The sequence below is a fragment of the Pempheris klunzingeri genome, unplaced genomic scaffold (assembly GCF_042242105.1).
Source record: "Pempheris klunzingeri isolate RE-2024b unplaced genomic scaffold, fPemKlu1.hap1 Scaffold_55, whole genome shotgun sequence".
NCBI classification, from domain to species: domain Eukaryota; kingdom Metazoa; phylum Chordata; class Actinopteri; order Acropomatiformes; family Pempheridae; genus Pempheris; species Pempheris klunzingeri.
Genome location: NW_027254959.1, coordinates 126,345 through 146,847, shown reverse-complemented (window position 1 = coordinate 146,847; position 20,503 = coordinate 126,345). Strand labels below are relative to the sequence as shown.

Sequence of the window (20,503 nt, the reverse complement as noted above, 5' to 3'; positions counted from 1 at the left end):
TAAAATATAATAAAACAAAGGTAAAATGTAATAGAAGTAGACAGGATAAGAATGATTGTGTAAAGTAGGCGGTGACCCTTCTCCCTGTAATTTAGCAGATAAGGGCATCCCCTGTTGAGCGGTCCGGATGCCTGGATTTAGGAGGAGGCCGAGGGTCCACCTGGTTCGTGAGCCAAGAGGTCAAGGGGTCAAGGATATGTGCCAGGGTAAGAAACATAGAAAGCAAGGGGACAGACATCATAAAAGGAGCAAATAGTGGATAAAAAATACTCCGGAGGCAGGAGTGTATTTATATAAAATCATGCGTTTCACCTCTATTAAGAAAATTAAGTGCCAAAAATACATGTAATAAGTGCTGATCAGCAGGGGTCCTGCTCATATAGAAGGGGACATGCATTTAAAAAAGGAATAAAAGAGGTTAAAAGAAGTCATGCAGATCATAATTATCCATAAAACCAAACAGATAACATAATAAATAAATAAATAAATAAATGGTGAAAAGGTGAATAAATAAATCAGATAAATTCATATGGCATTATCCTTGATTTCCCTTTGGTGTTGGTTAATTTCCTTTTTGTTTTTATTACACTCCTCCAGCAGTTTGTGGAGGTACCCGGGGAGGCCGACCGTGGTTCCTCCATTCGGCCACCAGATGGAGACAGGGTGCCCTTCATCCCAGCCTCTCATTAAGACCATCTGGGGTGAATGTTTTTAGTTTGTTAATCCATTTCCTTTCCGTTCTTTGTCTCTGTTCCTTGGTCCAGTTAATATTTGTCTCTAGTCCGAAGATGGTAATGTTATTGGGTGAATGCTGGTGGAAATGAGTGTATAGAGTAGTTTCCCTGTCCATTTTCTTTGAGTGATATATGTGTTGTTTGAGTCTTTCTACCAGTTTGTTCTTTGTCTCCCCCACATAAATGATGTTGCATTTCTTGTACTTTATACCATAGACCAGGTTGGAAGTGTTCAGGTTCATGCATTGCCACACTGGGGATCCCATCCCTGTTCTATTATTAAAAACAAATTTGGGCTTTAAAAGGCATGCGTGATGGGCCTGCAACCGTTCACTCCCCCTAGTTAGGCTGGAGTGCACCAGGATATCTTTTAGATTTTTATTCCTCCTGAAGGCTGAGATTATTTTGTATCTCTCCAAGTCCCCGTTCTCCGCCTGGGCCTCACGGAAGTGGGACTTTATTTTGGAGCTGAGCCTCACCAGGTCCCGTGAGAAAGTGGCAACGAATGGGATGATGGTTTTGTGATCCGGTACCCTGATATATTGTCCCTCCCCTTGAAATATTTGTTTAACCTCCCCCTTAATGGTCCTCAGGAATCGTTTGGAGTATCCCCGAGGTCTGAGCGCTGTGAATAGTGTTGATGTTGCCACCTCTACGTCCTCTGGGAAGCTACAGATTCTATGGAAGCGGATGAGTTGAGATTTAATGAGACCTCTGTAAGTGTGTTTAGGGTGAAAACTGGATTTATGTAGTAGTGCGTGTCTGTCTGTGTCTTTGAAATGTATTCTAGTGGCCAGTTTATTGTGTGTATCGGTGTGTGGAGTGAAAAAAACCTGTGTGTCCAGAAATTCTATTTTTTCGGTGTGTGTATTGTGAGTGGTGGTGATGGATGGGTGGTGTGTATTCAGGATCTGGAGGAACCCCTCGAACTCCGTCTTGGAGCCCCCCCAGATCCCGAATATATCGTCAAGGTATCTGTAATATGTGAGTGGTAAATGTGTGCATTTGGTGAAGGCTGTAGCTTCCCAGAGGCACATGTAGAGGTTGGCATAGGCTGGGGCGAATTTTTTGCCCATGGCCGTCCCGTGTATTTGTAGATAGTGTTTATTGTTGAACTGGAAATCGTTCCTGGTGAGGCTCAGCTCCAACAGCTCCAGAATATCCCCATCCGGGCGTTTAGGGTCAGGGAATTTATTAAAAATTTCCCTGATGGCTTGGAGGCCCAGAGTCGTGTCGATATTTGTGTAAAGGGAATTAATGTCTATTGAAAATAAAAATGCATGAAGTGGTACCTGGATTCCTTTAAGTTTATTAACAAAGTCATATGTATCCTGAATGTAACTGTTGTGTTTTTGAGAAAGTGGATTGAGGTAGAAGTCGATGTATTCGGCTACTCGACACGACTCTGAGCCACAATCGCTCACTATGGGTCTGCCGCACGGGACCTCGGAGGGGATCGTCCAACTCACAGGAGGCTTGTGGATCTTCGGTAACAGGTAGAATGTTCTGGGTCGGGGGATGTCCGGGCCTGAGAGATAATGTAGTTGTTTTGTTGTTATAAATTTATTGTTATGTAATCTGAATAAAATGTTATGAATGAGTTTCTGAGTTTCAGGTTGAATTGAATGAGTTAATGGGATGTAATGTTTGTTATTGTTCAATTGTCTGTGTGCTTCATAAAGATATTGATATTTGTCCATTATAACTATTTGTGATCCTTTATCGGCTGGTTTGATGACTATATCCTGATTGTTGCTAAGTGATTTAATTGCCTGTAATTGTGCCGGAGAAAGATTATACTGGGTGGGTGGTTTGGGTCTGTAGTGACTAAAACTATCTAGGTCCTTGTGAATGAGTAATTGAATGGAGTCCGAAACTGAGTCTAGTCTGGGGTCCCATGTGGAGGGATTTGTGAACGGTTGGTAGGTGTAATTGTTGGTGTAATTAAAATGATCCAAAATTTTAAGCCTCCTGTGGAAGGTATGAAGGTCCCTCCTCAGCTCCGCGCGGCTACGTGGGCCCGGAGTGGGGATGAACGTCAGACCCCTTTCCAGGACCTCCTTCTGTTCCGCGGTGAGTTCAAGGGACCTGGAGAGATTGGTTATGTTCCCGAGGGGGGCGGGGTTAATACAGTTAACCCCCCTCACATGTTTAAATCCGCCAGCCACCTTTTCAGGATTTTGGTTGCTGTGCCCGGTGTCCAGTGGACCGGGTCGTGTGGCTGCGTTCTGAAAATGAGGGGGTTAATTTCAGGTAAGAATTTGCATTTCCTGCTGATATTCTCATTAAGAGCCTCCAGGAGGGTCCGCTGCTGCACATCCAGCCTGGGGGAGAAGTTGATGACAGGGACATACACGCATGCATTAGGGAACCTGCTCGCAGCCTTCCTCAGCAGTGTTAGTAACTGCTTCCAGGTGGTAGATTCCTGCTGTTTTTGCAGGCAATTATTAAGGCCTGCTGAAATGACCAACTTTCGGACGTCAGGATTTGGACCGAGCTTTTCCAGGACCCCATTCAGGTGGTAGAACGTGGCCCCTGGAAAGCTGTCGATTTGGACCTCCTCGTCTTGAAAAGAAGGTATTCGTGCCAGATTAGAATCTCCCACAATAAGTATTGGTTTGTGCACCATGAGGGACCATTCTTGGATTTTACTCCGCGTGCGTTGGTGTACGAACGGTACCCGGTGCGCAGGTGGAGCGGTCATTTCCGGTGAGCCAATTAAGCTTGTGTTCGAGGAGGACTCAGATTGGGTTTTATTCAGACACGAGTTATTGTCTTTTGTATAGCCCATCATCATTTTTGAGTGTCCTCCCGACGTCATTATGGCTATTTCGGGTGACCGCTCCACTGCTGGCCGGGGTCCCTCTGGTGCGGGGTCTGGAAGAGAGGCAGGCAAGATGGAGTCGTTATCCATGGCAATAACGTTGGAGAATGAAGTAAGTACTGTTCTATTATTGTTGTTCTTGTTTATTGGAGTGCTATTACAGGTGAGGGTTTGAGGTGAGTGGAATATTTGGTGTGGGGGGAGGTGGATGCTAGCCGGTGGGCTAATTGCTAGGGCCGGTACCGAGGAAGCAATCGGTCCAGGTGTTAGCTCGGTCCCAATTACTGGATCGGCGGACATTTTGTTTTCGATCGCTGCGTCGGTAGTCGGGCCAGTCTCCAAACTAGTAGCTGAGCTAACGCCGGCTGATGTTGTGTTCCCCCGCAGGGCTAACGGGAGGTCCCTGGGTCTCACTATTTCCACTGAGGCTTGGACTAAGAGCGACCTCCTGGAGGTACGCTGTGGCCTGGGGGAGGGAAAGCCGGTGCCATTTTCTGGTCCCGGAGAGTTTACGGGGCTTCGAGGACCAGGCGACCGGCTTGGGTTCACTAGTGGTGAGTGAGTATGGGGGAGAGGTTTGCCTATTGGGTGGTTCTGTATGGTGGTCCTAGTAGGTGAGGGTTTCCTCAGGGCCTGTGCATATGATAACCGCCCAGTCGGTAGGTTGTTCCGGGGCAACACCGGGGCCTCTGTTGGGGTATGAACCGTGGGGGGAGTGTGAGTGGGTGGGGGGCCCTGTGGTGGTGATAGCAGAGACCTGAGAGTGCTGATGGAGGTGAGGGTGAGTTTTCTTTTGTACCGGTTTTTGCCCCAGGTTATAGCTTTATTAAAGGCTTCTGGGTGAAATGGGAGTGATTTACTGAGTGCTGTGGCTATAACATTCCCTCCTGTTTAACATGAATTTTAGCCGTAGCATAATAAGTCACTTTCTCACATCAGTATAATACTTCTTCTCTCGATTTTCAGTATTAACGTCACATTGAACTTAAAATGCATAGTCAAATTGGAATCTGAAATGGTAGAAAAACAGGAGAGACATGAGTAACAACAAAACAAAGATATGTACATTACAGAATAGTGTATGCAGAATTAAAATTCAGAATAGTCATGAGGATCAGACATGGGAGGTGCAGTGGGGACAGGTTCGTATTTAGCTGCAGGAGACACGGAAAACAATTGTGTTTTCCACACAATTGTTTTCCTGGGTTGAGACCAAACGCAGCATCATATCTCTCAGGCAGGGCAGAATGCAGGATGTGAATAAACAGAAGAGCAATAATACTACGAGAACAGGCGTCAGAATTTTAAGGAGCACTTGTTTCCAGGGGCCAGAAGTCAGCCAAGCCAGGAAGTCACCTTTTGCTCCATGATCCCAATCAATCGCATCACGCACAGCAGTCAGATTTGCAACTTCCTGGTGTATCATAGCTCCGTCTGCATCATTAGCTGGAATAAAAGAACAACATGCCGCGCCCACAATAGTGCAGACACCGCCCGCTGACGCTGTCAGTAACACTAGGCGGTCCTGCAACGCCATCAGTCTCAGCGCCTGCATGAAAAGTGATAAAACGACCTTCTGGCCATCAGACCACAACTTATGGTCAGGTGGGACGTCAGTTCCCCAAACAGAATCATGTCTCTGAAAGGAACGTCGAGTCCTACTGCTCAGGACGGTCGAGACGTCAGAGGCCACAATGAAGGAGCGGTCAGTTTCTATTTGACAGATTGATTTAAAGGTCTCGGATTAGCAGCAGAGGGTAGGATATGGGGAAACAACACACTGTCATTCACAAGAGGATGCGGAATGACATGTGGATTTCTTACTGCCAGTGGCATTCTAGTGCAAACGTAGCAGTTGGTCAGATTCTTGCTCCTGGCAACATACGAGGCATATCTGTAGCACAGATTGACTTGGAACGAGTTATTGTATTGGTCAAAAGTAAACTGAGTCTGCAGGGAAAAAGCAAAGTTCCTTTTGTATCTGTTTACAGGGAGTTCCAGTGTCAGTAAGGGAAACATAACTGTGGCTAAAACCAGAAGGACCAACAGCTTCATTTTGATGAAATGAACTATCATTGACATAAGTGTTAGACACCTGTTGGTTCGTTTACAGAAGTTGAGAGAAGCTGCTCACTGTAAGGGCTGTAGGTATTGAAATTTCTTTCTTTTTTTTTTTTAAAATTATTATTATTATTGTTATTATTGTTGTTGAGCTTGCCTGGTTTCCCTGTCTTCTTACAAGAATCAAACTCTAACTAACCTCAACTAGTCTTCGTCAGCGTTCCCGGGCTCACCAGGGGTCCCCCCGGGGTTACCGCACAGGAAAACAATAAAGTGGTGTTGTCTTTCCAACACCAGCAGGCTTTCTCAACCAGGCATGCCCCCCCCCCCTTTTTTTTTTTTTTCAGCCAAACAAGCATTACTTTAGTTTTCAGTAATTTCCTGATTAATGTCTGGGAAGTGCTGAATTTTACAGTGTGTGATGTGAATCCAGGAAGGTCTCTCTGCAATCTTAACTGCCGTAGGAGTAGATATGATTACCTGGAATGGTCCAAGCCAGCGTTCCTCCCTCCACACACGTCTCTGAATATTCTTAACAAAAATCCAGTCCCCAGGTTTTAGTTGTGGTTTTGGCTGGTCCTCTTTTCCTGGAGATACAACATGGAGACGGAGAGTTTTAATGTTTTCTTTTGTTTGCAAAGTTTGGAGCATGGAATACAGAATTAACTTTGGAACACATCCCTCTTGTTGACACATAACATTTAAGAACTTTACCTTACATGTATATCAAAAGCCCATGGAGTGTAAGAGCGAAAAACCTGTCTGGCAGAACAATCAATCTTTCTGGACAGGAAAATTCTCTTACGGTCCCGCTGCCCCGGCGACCGCACTATGGCACTCCCAGAGGGTCACAACAATGTCAAAAATTAACTGCACACAAACGGTACACAATGAGAATAATAGCTGTTGTCTACTCTGGAAACTTTGAGTATGGGAACATCCGTAAAAGAACAGAAACTGTCCACCTCCAGGCTGGTCATCCCATCGTACCTGTGAAGTGGACCTGCCCCTAATAACTAATCATTATTTCCCTGATAGACGAAAACAAAGTAAAACATGGATGTGAATATGGGAACATATCTATTATCACCAAACAGTATCTTTTCCTTCAATTTTTGTTTAGTTCTATGAAATCCATACAGACAATTTGAAAATGGTAGGTTGCTTCAGGAAATGTACCTTGTCTTGGAGTAGTTTTGGTAACCATAGATTGTAAATGTTTTATTTATCACAGATACCATCCCTCCTGTTGAGACATGTGAAATCCCATGGATCAAAAATAGCTGCAAATCTAAAATGATTCTGCTGACTGATCATTGTCATGTTGCCACTCGTCATCCTCCTCATGATCCCCCTCTGTGTTCTGGCCCTCTGTCCAATGTCCAAATTTGACACAATTGTAGCATTTGCCGTCCCCTCCGTGTCCTCGTCCCCATCCTCGTCCACCTCCTCCTCTTTGATCATTTCCTCGGTAACAAACATCATAATATTCATCAGTGGGAAATTCATCACAGTCATCAACAATAAAAGTGTAATTACTTTTAGCTTTAAGTTTCTTTTTCTTTACATTCATTTGTTCCTCACCATGTTCTGCATGATCTTTGATGGTTTGAATCCCTGCACTCCTCCATCCTACGAGGTGCTTTTTAATGTTATTGCAGGAAGTAAAGGATTGTATACATTACCGCTTCAGGTCCGGTGTGGTGTGTCCACCCCAGACAGAGATGGTTGTGCAGTCATGGATGATTGAGGCAAGTGGTGGGAGGCAGATGAGGAGGAGGACGGTCCTGGAGGTGAGGACTTTGAAGTGACTTTCCCCAGGAGAGGCCTAGACAGCAGAGGTGGTTGTTGTGGATCTGAGTATGGTAGTAGACTGGGAAAGGACCCAGGGGTCTGTATTCGTGGTCCTCTCGCTTATCTCGGGCAGAATACAACACAGGATAAGGGTTAGGAATTTTCATGTTCCTTTCTGCTTCCTTCTCCTTTTCTCTGTCTCTCTACTTGCAGTGTTCCCTTAAACCCATTTTTTTTTTTTTCCTTTTTTCTTTCAAACATTTTACATTATTTATTTACTTTTTTATTTTTTTCCTGTTTCATGCGCTTCACATCCCCTTTATACTGGACCTCGTCAGGTCCCTGACTTTGATAACAACAACTACTGCAGCAATTACCCATCCCATCCTACAGGATGGAGGGATTGTTATTTAGACAGGAGCGTGTAGCTCCAGTGTCGCAAAGAAATACGTCACTGCCTGCTACAGTCAAAGTGATCAGAGTTTGACTAGTTTGACTGCAGCAGGCATTCAATACCTCCAGTGATGGTTCAGGGTCATGTCTTTGTCGTCTGTGAGTCATTGCTTTCTCCAACAGTCTAGTCTGTTCATCCAGGGTTGCCTTATGTGTTGGGGAAATGTCACTATCGGCTAGTCATGTTGACTTATATTGATTTGGATAGTAATTTTTTTAGGACAGTAACCACGGTTATTGCGTCCGCGGAAAGGTCGAGGTTCATAGTCATTCCCATGTCTCCCATGGCTCTTTCCTTTTACGGGGACAGTCTCTGGCAAAATGTCCAGGCTGACCACAGTCATAACACACCTCTTCCTGTCTTACCTTCTGTTGACCATAATTGTCACCTGCCTGATCCCATCTACGTGGTCCTCCACTACCTCTTCCTCTGCCTCTGCCTCTACCTCTGTCTCCCTGGCTGTGATAAGGCCCTCTCTGTTCAGGACCACGGTAAAAGATTTCTTCAGAGCCCAGGAAAACCTGAATAGGCTGCTGTTTTGTCTTTTCTTCCTTTGCCTTTTGTTGTTGACCATGAACACGGATTGCATGACGCAAATGATTGCAGAAAACATCCTCTTCACACGTAGGGAGTTCAATGCATGTGGTTTCAATGGTTTGTCTCACTTTTGGGTGTACTGTATTCATGATAGCATTTTTGTAGAGCTGCAGTCTGGCAGGGTTACCTGCAGCCAGACCACTGTTGTGTGTGAAAGATTGATTAAATCTGTGTAGCCAATCTTCGCATGATTCGTCTGATTTCATTTTAAAGTCAGTGATCGCACCCCAATCTTGTCTGGGTGTGAATGTCTGTCTACAGCGGGTGAGGAAGTCAGCCCACTGTTGTCTGAACTCATTAGTTTCTCGTGCTAGGGGGTCGTCATTAGGGTCTCTATGAGTCAGTGGTCCCTGCACTCGGTGAAACTGTCCACCGAATGTACGGCGACAGATCCTAAGAATTTCAGTGGGAGTCAGAGTCATTGAGGCACGTAGTCCCTCCATTTCCCCGATCCATCCCTCAACATCTTTTCTCGGGTCTGGGAGAGCAGCGTTTAGCGCTTCGAAGTCTCCTGGGTACATTGACCTGTACACCTGCATGGTTGGTTCTGCGCCATTTTGTCCAGCAAGTGGATTTGGAACTGTTATCAAGGGATATTCGTCCTCAGGACCTGCTGAAAGGTCTTGAACATTTTTCAACACTGCTTTTTGTCTGCGAGTGTTAGCTGCTGGAGGGCCTCCCTGTCGGAGATCCTCCTTTTCCTGTAGATCCAAAGCCTTCAATTGTTTTCTAAGGGCCTTGTGATCTTCATAGGGTGGAGGCTGGAGCTGTTGGCCACCAGCTCCAACTCCACCCTCAGCACCCTGTGGCTGCTGTTGTTGATATTGCATTTGCTGATTTAACTGCTGTTGTTGCTGAACGTTTGCTGCTGCGCGGCGTCTGTTAACTACCGTTACAGCACCTGCAGCCTCTGCATCTAAATCTTCAAGGTCACATGCAGATTTCTTCTGTTGTTGTGCATCTGTTCTCTTTTTAACATCCATAGAAGCAGTGGAAGCCCACATCATGGCACACTGAACTTCAGGATGAGCACCACCTTTCTTCTTATGTTTATCTTTCAATTTAACGAGAAGCGCATCACATTTAGGTTTATCCAATGTTCCATCGAATGGAGTGTTAGGATATTTTATCCATGGTTTATAATATTTAGAGGTTTGCGCACCGTATTCACTTTTCATATGGTTACGGTCATGATCCTGTTTCAATTTTAGTATATGTGTTCCAATTTGGATTTTTTTTTTTTTTTTTTTACTCTGATTTCTTATTTTTCCCGTTTGAGTTCCCCATTACAACTGTCCCATGTTGAGTTCACTGGCATGAGAGAAGAGGAGGTTATTGATCTGGCCTTCTACACCGCAGACACGGCGCGAGATCAATTTTACGGATTGAAACCAACCTCAGGCAACAGCCGTCAGCCCTCTTCTCACCAGTATAGAAGTCAACACAAGATAAAACAACAAACTGCAACTCCGATACCACCTATTGTGGCTTCAAACCTCAAGGAATTACCACATTCACTCTCACATTTACTCACAAATGTATGTATGTGTGCAGGCCTTTGTTGTATTCTTAGAACACAAATCACATATTAGGAGGTTAATTCCCCTGTCCAACTTGAGAGATTGGAGTACCTGATAGGAATTAACACAATTACCAGGAGGTTGTTCCCCTGTCCAACTTGATAGGTTGGAGTACCTGATAGGAATCAACCCAATTTAGTAATTCCCCTGTCCAACTTAAGGTTGGAGTACCTGATAGGAATTAAACCCAATTTAGTAATTCCCCTGTCCAACTTAAGATGTTGGAGTACCTGATAGGAATTAACACAATTTAGTAATTCCCCTGTCCAACTTGGTAGGTTGGAGTACCTGATAGGAATTAACACAATTTACCCGGTAGATTCTCCCAAAATTCTCCTAATCAGCGCTTTCTTGTCCCGACGTCACTGCGTCTGCCAGACTCACAAACTATTTTATGGCACTCAAACCCTTCTAGGAATTTCAACCTCTTTTGCGCTGTAACTGCAGTATCAAATCTTCCATGTGCTGTGTCTTTATGCGTCTCTGTACTCACCAACGAAGTGGATGTGCGTCACCGGGCACCCTCAGAGAGCCCTGTCAGCCATCGTGGTCCCAGAAAAGGATGACCAATACAGACCGTAGTCTGACCGTGCACTGATTTTGTCCTCTCAGGCGTCCAGGGCTTCCTCAGGCGTCCAGATATTGCACATCCGGCTCGAAGGACCAATTATGTCAGGAAATTATTTCTATAAGACCAGAACTGTATTTTCGCTGTTAGTTCGTACCATTAATTTCCCAACACACAAGATAAACTCTCAGAGACAGAGATCTCAGTTCAAAGTTTTACTTGCAACAAGCAAGGAGTACAGGCAAAGATCTACATCTGCACTGAGCAGTCTCAGTGTCTTTCAAGCATATATAACATGTATAAGCAAAGTTCCTCCTCTCAGCAGTCCTCCGCCGCACCCTGCTCCCTCTCCTCCTTGCAGGGGCGGTTGGTGGGAAACGCAGGTACGCTGACTTCTCTCCGTTCAAGGCCTTCTCGAACTCTTCTTTATCTCAAGAATGCAAGCACAGTCTGATACATCCTACGCCAACACACATCTCTTTGATCTGTGTAAAGGTCACAGCAACCATTACACAGTCCAGCATCAGGCTAAAACTTCATGATAATAAAGCATAAATGTACTAACATAAAAATGTATTAGCATAAGCGTGTCTGCACATTTTCTATTTCCTAACAACACATGACAAATAACTATGGCTGATTTTTATACTTTAAGATTTTTACTACCAAGTTAAAACAGTTAAGTTAAAAAAGTTCTTGGCATCCTGAGTAACATGAGACACAAATCAATTACAGCTGCAAACGATTCCATTGTAAAACTAAAGCACACACTTTACCTGCAGTAATGGTGTCATCACGCTCATACTGCTCAGCCAGCTCTACCTGCTGCACATCTGTCCACCATGACGGCAGCCTCCTTCCTCCATCACTTTCACGCTCACTCTGCTAGCTTACCGTAACTTTGGCGCTCACTGTGCTAGCTTACTGTAACTTTGGCGCTCACTGTGCTAGCTTACTGTAACTTTGGCGCTCACTGTGCTATCTTACCGTAACTTTGGCGCTCACTGTGCTAGCTTACTGTAACTTTGGCGCTCACTGTGCTAGCTTACCGTAACTTTGGCGCTCACTGTGCTATCTTACCGTAACTTTGGCGCTCACTGTGCTAGCTTACTGTAACTTTGGCGCTCACTGTGCTATCTTACCGTAACTTTGGCGCTCACTGTGCTAGCTTACCGTAACTTTGGCGCTCACTCTGCTAGCTTACCGTAACTTTGGCGCTCACTGTGCTAGCTTACTGTAACTTTGGCGCTCACTGTGCTAGCTTACCGTAACTTTGGCGCTCATTCTGCTAGCTTACGTAACACTTTTAGCTTTGCCATTTCTCCGTGACAAAGTCAAACATGTGCAAAATGAAACAGAAGCATGAAACGTGGCTATAAATACAAATTACAATCAATCATATACAAACTTATGCAAAGAACTTACACAGAGCAGCTGGCAGTCTCTCCTGACATCCTCCACCACAGCATTGTCCAACCTGGGGAGCTTAGAAGGACTCGTCATTTTCTGAAAAGCAACACAATACACAATCAGTTATTTATTTATTTATTTATTTATTTTCCTGTTTCATGCGCTTCACATCCCCTTCATACTGGACCTCGTCAGGTCCCTGACTTTGATAACAACAACTACTGCAGCAATTACCCATCCCATCCTACAGGATGGAGGGATTGTTATTTAGACAGGAGCATGTAGCTCCAGTGTCGCAAAGAAATACGTCACTGCCTGCTACAGTCAAAGTGATCAGAGTTTGACTAGTTTGACTGCAGCAGGCATTCAATACCTCCAGTGATGATTCAGGGTCATGTCTTTGTCGTCTGTGAGTCATTGCTTCCTCCAACAGTCTAGTCTGTTCGTCCAGGGTCGCCTTATGTGTTGGGGAAATGTCACTATCGGTTAGTCATGTTGACTTATATTGATTTAGATAGTAATTTTTTTCAGGACGGTACTGCGTCCGCGGAAATGTCGAATTGCATGACGCGAATGATTGTAGAAAACATCCTCTTCACACGTGGGGAGTTCAATGCATGTGGTTTCAATGGTTTGTCTCACTTTTGGGTGTACTGTATTCATGATAGCATTTTTGTAGAGCTGCAGTCTGGCAGGGTTACCTGCAGCCAGACCATGATTCGTCTGATTTCATTTTAAAGTCAGTGATCGCACCCCAATCTTGTCTGGGTGTGAATGTCTGTCTACAGCGGGTGAGGAAGTCAGCCCACTGTTGTCTGAACTCATTAGTTTCTCGTACTAGGGGGTCGTCATTAGGGTCTCTATCAGTCAGTGGTCCCTGCACTCGGTGAAACTGTCCACCGAATGTACGGCGACAGATCCTAAGAATTTCAGTGGGAGTCAGAGTCATTGAGGCACGTAGTCCCTCCATTTCCCCAATCCATCCTTCAACATCTTTTCTCGGGTCTGGGAGAGCAGCGTTTAGCGCTTCGAAGTCTCCTGGGTACATTGACCTGTACACCTGCATGGTTGGTTCTGCGCCATTTTGTCCAGCAAGTGGATTTGGACCTGCTGAAAGGTCTTGAACATTTTTCAACACTGCTTTTTGTCTGCGAGTGTTAGCTGCTGGGGGGTCTGCCTGTCGGAGATCCTCCTTTTCCTGTAGTTCCAAAGCCTCCAATTGTTTTCTAAGGGCTTTGTGATCTTCATAGGGTGGAGGCTGGAGCTGTTGGCCACCAGCTCCAACTCCACCCTCAGCACCCTGTGGCTGCTGTTGTTGATATTGCATTTGCTGATTTAACTGCTGTTGTTGCTGAACGTTTGCTGCTTTCTTCTTATGTTTATCTATCAATTTAACGAGAAGCGCATCGCATTTAGGTTTATCCAATGTTCCATCGAATGGAGTGTTAGGATATTTTATCCATGGTTTATAATATTTACAGGTTTGCGCCCCGTATTCACTTTCCATACGGTTACGGTCATGATCCGGTTTCAATTTTAGTATGTGTTCCAATTTGGATTTTTTTTACTCTGATTTCTTATTTTTCCCGTTTGAGTTCCCCATTACAACTGTCCCATGTTGAGTTCACTGGCACGAGAGAAGAGGAGGTTATTGATCTGGCCTTCTACACCGCAGACACGGTGCGAGATCAATTTTACGGATTGAAACCAACCTCAGGCAACAGCCGTCAGCCCTCTTCTCACCAGTATAGAAGTCAACACAAGATAAAACAACAAACTGTAATTCCAATACCACCTATTGTGGCTTCAAACCTCGAGGAATTACCACATTCACTCTCACATTTACTCACAAATGTATGTATGTGTGCAGGCCTTTGTGGTATTCTTAGAACACAAATCACATATTAGGAGGTTAATTCCCCTGTCCAACTTGAGAGGTTGGAGTACCTGATAGGAATTAACACAATTACCAGGAGGTTGTTCCCCTGTCCAACTTGATAGGTTGGAGTACCTGATAGGAATCAACACAATTTAGTAATTCCCCTGTCCAACTTGGTAGGTTGGAGTACCTGATAGGAATTAACACAATTTACCCGGTAGATTCTCCTAAAATTCTCCTAATCAGCGCTTTCTTGTCCCGACGTCACTGCGTCTGCCAGACTCACAAACTATTTTATGGCACTCAAACCCTTCTAGGAATTTCAACCTATCTTGCGCTGTAACTGCAGTATCAAATATTCCATGTGCTGTGTCTTTATGCGTCTCTGTACTCCCCATCGAAGTGGATGTGCTTCACCGGGCACCCTCAGAGAGCCCTGTCAGCCATCGTGGTCCCAGAAAAGGATGACCAATACAGACCGTAGTCTGACCATGCACTGATTTTGTCCTCTCAGGCTTCCAGGGCTTCCTCAGGCGTCCAGATATTGCACATCCGGCTCAAAGGACCAATTATGGTCATTACGATGGCAACATTACGTTCTCACTCTGCTGTATCCTGTCTACGTGTATTTTCTGGAGCTTGTTACCACGAGGGTAGCTGTGAGAGTCCAAACATCAATATATTTTACCAGCCCTGCTCCTGTGAATAAACGGCGGATTAATGCCAAAGAGTGAACGGATCTGACTTTGATTCTACACACAACGCAAGAGAGAGAGTACACAACCGCTACACAATGTGTGTTCTACTGATGTCAATCAGGTCATTCAGGTCAGTCGCTCAGTCAGGTCACTCAGTCTGTGTGACTATTTCACAAATTTTGCCAGGGTATGTAAACTTATGAGCACAACTGTATATCAGTCCAGGTGTCTCTGTTTTGAAGTTTGAGGTTTGTTGTTTGTTGTCTTTGTGTTCATTGAACATTACCACAGGTTATGTAAGACTGATTGACATAAAGGTACATAAAGTGTGATGTGCAATGTGTGTTCTCCTGATTGTTTACAAGATGTTGAATGTCATTAATTGTTCTTATGGATTATATTTTACATGAAATTTGTTAGCTGCTCTGCTGAATGTGTTTAATGCAGTAGTTTAATAAATTCTGTGTTATAATGGTAAATGTTATATTGCCATATGTTTTTAATCAGCTTCAATAAAAGCCCAATGTTGAAAAGTCATCTCTTGTCAGCCATTTCTAAGCTAGCAATTTTCAGGGGTTTTCATTTTGAGATGTGACATTTTTTAATCATTAGCTTTTAGCAATGTTATCACATTCTATATTGTTGGAATCGAGATTTACTCGCATTCCTGGATTCTTTTGATAGGGTGAAGTAGGCACGGAAAGTAGTTGAACAAGCACAAGTTTAATCAGTATTCTTTCTGCAGAAAGAGGAGATCAAATACAGCAATCACACACCAAGTGAACCCAAAAGATCTCAGCTCGTGTCTCTGTGTGTGCGCTTTTTATACAGTCAATCTGTTCCTGTTTCTGCTGGTTTGTCGGTTTCAAGGTCTAACAGTCAAGGTCTAACCGTCACACACAGTACTTCCTGTCCTTATTCTGCACACTATGTGCATGTGCCTTGATAAGGAGCTGATTAAGTAGACATGATTATTACACAAATATCACACTATGTTTTCCATATATGGTGGTATACCGATCCCACAATTCCCCCTTTTGATCTCGATTACGAGATCACATCAAATAGGAATACATATAAAGAAAAGAAAACAGTGTGCAACAGAAGAAGTCAAAACATCACTCAATTTGGGAGGGCTGCAGGTCCGAAACATCGGAATCGTCGGGCTTGTGGGGAAGAGCGAGCAAAGGCATCATAGTTGTTGGATCCGCACCTCCTATTGCTCTCGTGATGATACGATTAACTAACGTCCGGATACAAGGGATACAACAACAGCCGCATAACGTAAGGAGTGCCGCAAACACTGCGATCGACAGCAAGACAGAGGAAACCAAGTACTTATATTTACCAAAGACATCCATCCATTGATCCCACATGGAAGTGTCGACGCCCGAGTGCTCTTTCATCTTTTTGTTGAGCGTACGCAGCCCGTCCAGGGCTTTGGACAACCTACCACCAGTGTCAGTATTGTTGGGGATGAACGTGCAACAGGCGTCGCCAAATATGGAACATACACCCCCCTTTTCAGCCAATAACATGTCCACAGCTATTCTAGTTTGAAACGCCATTAAAGATGTCGCTTTTAATTGTTCATGGACGGCAGCAAAGCCTTCCTGGGTCCAATTGCCTAGTCTTTGTACGTTATAATGCACGTAATTTATCCTATCAACATTTTTGTTTGTAGTACACCACCAACAGAGGATAGATTCAAAACCGGCCGCAACTTGGTCCGACAATTTGTATTCATCAGGCACACCTCTGGGGACCCCTATGGCATCGATATAAGTGGTGTCGGCTTGGTCCATCCATGCCATACTGCGTTTAGTCCTGATCTTCGTCGGGGACGAGGATGAGGCCGTCTCTAGGACTTCATTAAACAGTGTGTTAGCTGACATAGGGAAGATCCGCACCGGAAGGATGAGGGATACAACAGCACATGTTGCGGAAATATTGCGAGCAACTGAAAAGTCATACAGAATGGGGCCTCCACACCACCACCAGATATCAGCGCGAGTCACTGCTTTGAAATTAGACGGGGCGGTGATATTCATTCTACAGTAAGTGTGAGGCACTGATCCCATACGGTAACCAGTTCCATTAAAGTGAACACATGTAAAATTGCTAATTGCGACGGATTTATCAAACACTGGTTTGGCTTTGGTGGTAGTTGTACGAGGGAACACCCGCTCCCAAACCTCACAGTCCTGTATGAGTGGTGATGAATTATTCATGACGTCTATAGTGCAATTCCCCGAAAGGGCCGAAGGGACTACTTTTAACAAAGGACGAGGTCCCAAGCACACAACGCAGTCTTGTTTAGCGGCTTGTGCTGCTTGTTCAGCCATCAGTAGCCAATTATTGGTATTGCCTGAGACTCCAGTGGTACCCTTATACCAGTCATCAACTTTAGACACCATTACAGTCGTGATCTTCACCGCGTCTCGTCCTTTGACTACTACTACAGCCGGGGGTGAGGGACTATGCTGTGTTGTAACGTTGGGTGAATCAAACCGAGTTCTATTGGGGCATAGGTCAAACGTATCACATACATCTCGTGCCGCCGGTCTCCTGACGCATAAACCTAAATAGTAACACCCACGCTCCCAATTTAGTCTGGAGTATGGGCATGTCTCGAGTGGGTATTGAGTGGTGTCTAAACCAATGGTAATACGCCCGGCTTGTAACGTAAACTGTGTAAGTCTTTGTTTCCATGGGCCACTGTTCCATCCATAGGAAGAGTTGGCCCAGTTTGCTGTGGTACCAAATGTGGAGCCCCATGTTCTATCCATAAGGCTGGATGTAATGTACCAATCATATCCTCCCCACTGGTCTCCTGGGTAATCTCCAGGGTGCAACGTGTTTAATTGGATGGTAAGGATAAAATTGGTTGCGTTAACATTATAGCATATCCTGGTTGTCTCACTACCGCCGTGTGTGAGACTACAGGGATTAGATTGAGTGCTCTCTGGACACCGGCCCTGGTTGTTGCGTTTGGACAGTGAAATATTATTCAAAGAACCCTCGGGCACCCACCAAAGGATAGGCCCTACTAAAATTATAGATAGGACACACAGCACTCCCAAAGTTTTCCATGACCCGTACATGTTTAGATAGAAAGAAACATCAAAAAATGAAAATGCAAGCAAAACTTTCTAACGACTTAACTGAACTGTCTGTGTATCCTGAGCAGGTTTACTCTCAGGAGCGATTACCACTTTCTCATCTGTTGTAAGTCATTCAACTCCATGCAGCGTACATCAATAGTTAATTTACAACATGGTAGAGCCTGTGGCTCCCAGGTGATATAAAGCCCATGAAAAAACAATAATAACAATAATCATGCAACAAACAAAAAACTGCAATGTTGAATCACTCATGTCGTGGGGCGATGTACAGGCGGTAGCTTGGCACGCTACGTGTTGGAGAGACAGCTCACTTATTCAAGTACTGTCTCTCGTCGGGGAAGGGTAGACTACCTTCCCCCTTTTGCCACCAGGGGATTATTCTGCCCCTCTACGTTAAGGTGGGCTTTCTTTGGTGCTGGTTGATGAATGATGTTGTACCTGTAGGTCCCTACAGGTGTCACTCAGCGATCTTTGAGGAGCCTCCGCAGCTGCACACTGGCTCCAATGGTACCAGGTATCTCCTTTTCCTTTTAGCCTCACTGCATGTGACGTCCTCTCTATTACCTGGTATGGTCCCGTCCACCTAGGTTCAGACCATTTTCGTTTGATCACTTTCAGAAGGACCCACTCTGCCTGTGGCGTGGTGTCCTTGGGTCCGTGTCCTTGTAGGCTGCCAGCGCAGTCTGCGTATTCTGCAATGAGACTTTGTAACTCAGAGAAATACACTTTATGCGTTAATCCCTCAACCCCGTGTGGTCCTCCTGGGAGCTGGGTGTGAGGACCAGGAAATGGACTTCCGGTGTGTAGCTCAAACGGGGTAAAGCCCGTGCTTTGGTTCACTGAACTGCGTACGGACATCAAGGCTAAGGGTAACGCATCTACCCAATTCATTTTTGTCTGTGCACAGATTTTTGCCAATTTGTTTTTTAGGGTTTGATTCATTCTTTCTACCTTCCCTTGTGATTGAGGATGATATACCGTACCAAATCGGTGCTGTAATCCCAACAACTCCTCCACCTTTTGCAAATCTTGATTTTTGAAATGTGTTCCATTGTCTGATCTCACTCTCTCTGGAAATCCATGTGTTGGTATATAGTGGTTGATTAAGCACTTTATGACTGATTTGCTATCCTCGTTTTTTGTGGGCCAGGCTTCTGGCCAGCCGGTATATGCATCTACACACACAAGTAGGTATCTGAGCCCTCGTACTGGCTCAATCATGTCTGTATAATCAATGATTATTTCTTTACCTGCTTTAGTGACCAGAGGAAAACGTCCAGGATATGGTTTCACCGTTGGTCTGGCGTTGTACATGTTACATTGCTCACAAATGTGTGCATGATGCTTTACCAATTTCTCATCTTTTGAGCCACTCCTACATGTCCCACCCCCTTTTGCTGTCTCTGTTGCTGTTTGTGAATCAATGTTTTATATATTAATCTGTCAAAGAAAATTATTTTTCTTAAGATATTGTCTAATCTGTCAAAAATTATTATTCTTCTAATTTTCTTATTTTTCTAATCTGTCCTAATCTTTCCCCCTTTTCTCTGGAACAGAATGTCATCTGTTCCAGAGACATCAAGGAGAATACGTGAGCGTAAGAAAGCCAATAGTACATGTGGTATTGTACATGTCCTCACATAACAGGTTGACAGCCGCGGCCACACCCTATTTGGCAGAAATAGTAGCAGCAGTGATGTTCAACATAACATGCAGAACGCCACATGAGGTAGATCAGGTGGGGAGACGTAAGGGTGGGGCTGGGAGATCCAGGGGTTGCAGAGTAGGACTGAGGGGATGGTAACACCGTGAAGTGTTGGCGTGTGGTATCAACAGAGGTCTAGCCTGGTATTGTCCCACGCGAGCAGTTCCTGTATCTTTACATGGTAACGTAGCACCGTCGGGGAGACACACTTCCAGTCCATCAGGTGAACATAGGAGCATAGCATTAGCTGTTGTTAATGAGTTCTGGTGGCACAGGGGCAGAGGGCTGTTTTCCATTACCAGGGATTGTGTCCACGTCCACCTCCCTATCCTCTGGAGTATGAGTACATATGTCGTCCCTTGCCACGAGATGTGGGTTGCCAGTTCGGTCAGGGACAATCTTATTGTCCGATGACCTAAGAAAACAGTCTTGGTTTCTCCTTCTGCGTCGTCCTTGTCCCCCTTTTGCTCTCCAGCTCCTCCCACTCACCCCATAGAATTGGTGTGCTCAAGAAGGCACAGGATAGAGGTCAGATTGTTGACCAGGTTGTGACTCGGCTGTCAACATGACGTTAAGGGTGTCAGTGTTTAATTTATGTTGGTGTCGCTGACCGTATGTCCAGCTTTGGCTAGTTGCCTATTTCAGCAAGTATTTGCAACTTCGCAAGTGGTGATGTGATCGCTTGTTTAAATCAATTCCGTTACTGGTTCCGTTTTTGGATTTAAGTCATACATGTTACTTTCTGTGAGGTACTGAAGGAGGTTCTGTTTTTTCCATCCTACTTCATGTCAGGCATTACAATGGTGTTTTGGCAGTGGGATATTTCCCTCATGGTCTTTATTATGTCTATGCTATAGTGTAAGAAAGGGTCATGGTTGATTATGATAAGTGTCCTTGTATTCGATTCTTAATTGTGTCAGCCTTCAGCTAGTTTCGTGTTGACATTGTGAACCTTGTGATGCTTAGTCACCTGCCTATGAACCTATCACTAATCCGTCACTGCTACATGAGAGTCCTACTATCTGAAGAGTATCATCTGTGTTTTGTAAGACTGAGGACAGCCCAAGTTATTGG

At 44.7% G+C, this 20,503-nt stretch overlaps 1 long non-coding RNA gene across 1 annotated transcript; it reads right to left on the bottom strand.

The window, feature by feature from the left end:
* Positions 1-15,303: 15,303 nt before the first annotated feature.
* LOC139224787 (uncharacterized) lies at positions 15,304-19,500 on the bottom strand. The gene is made up of 2 exons (XR_011586718.1): positions 18,975-19,500; positions 15,304-18,416 (listed from the first exon to the last, which is right to left on the bottom strand). It is a non-coding gene; the product is annotated as an uncharacterized lncRNA (long non-coding RNA).
* Positions 19,501-20,503: the final 1,003 nt, after the last annotated feature.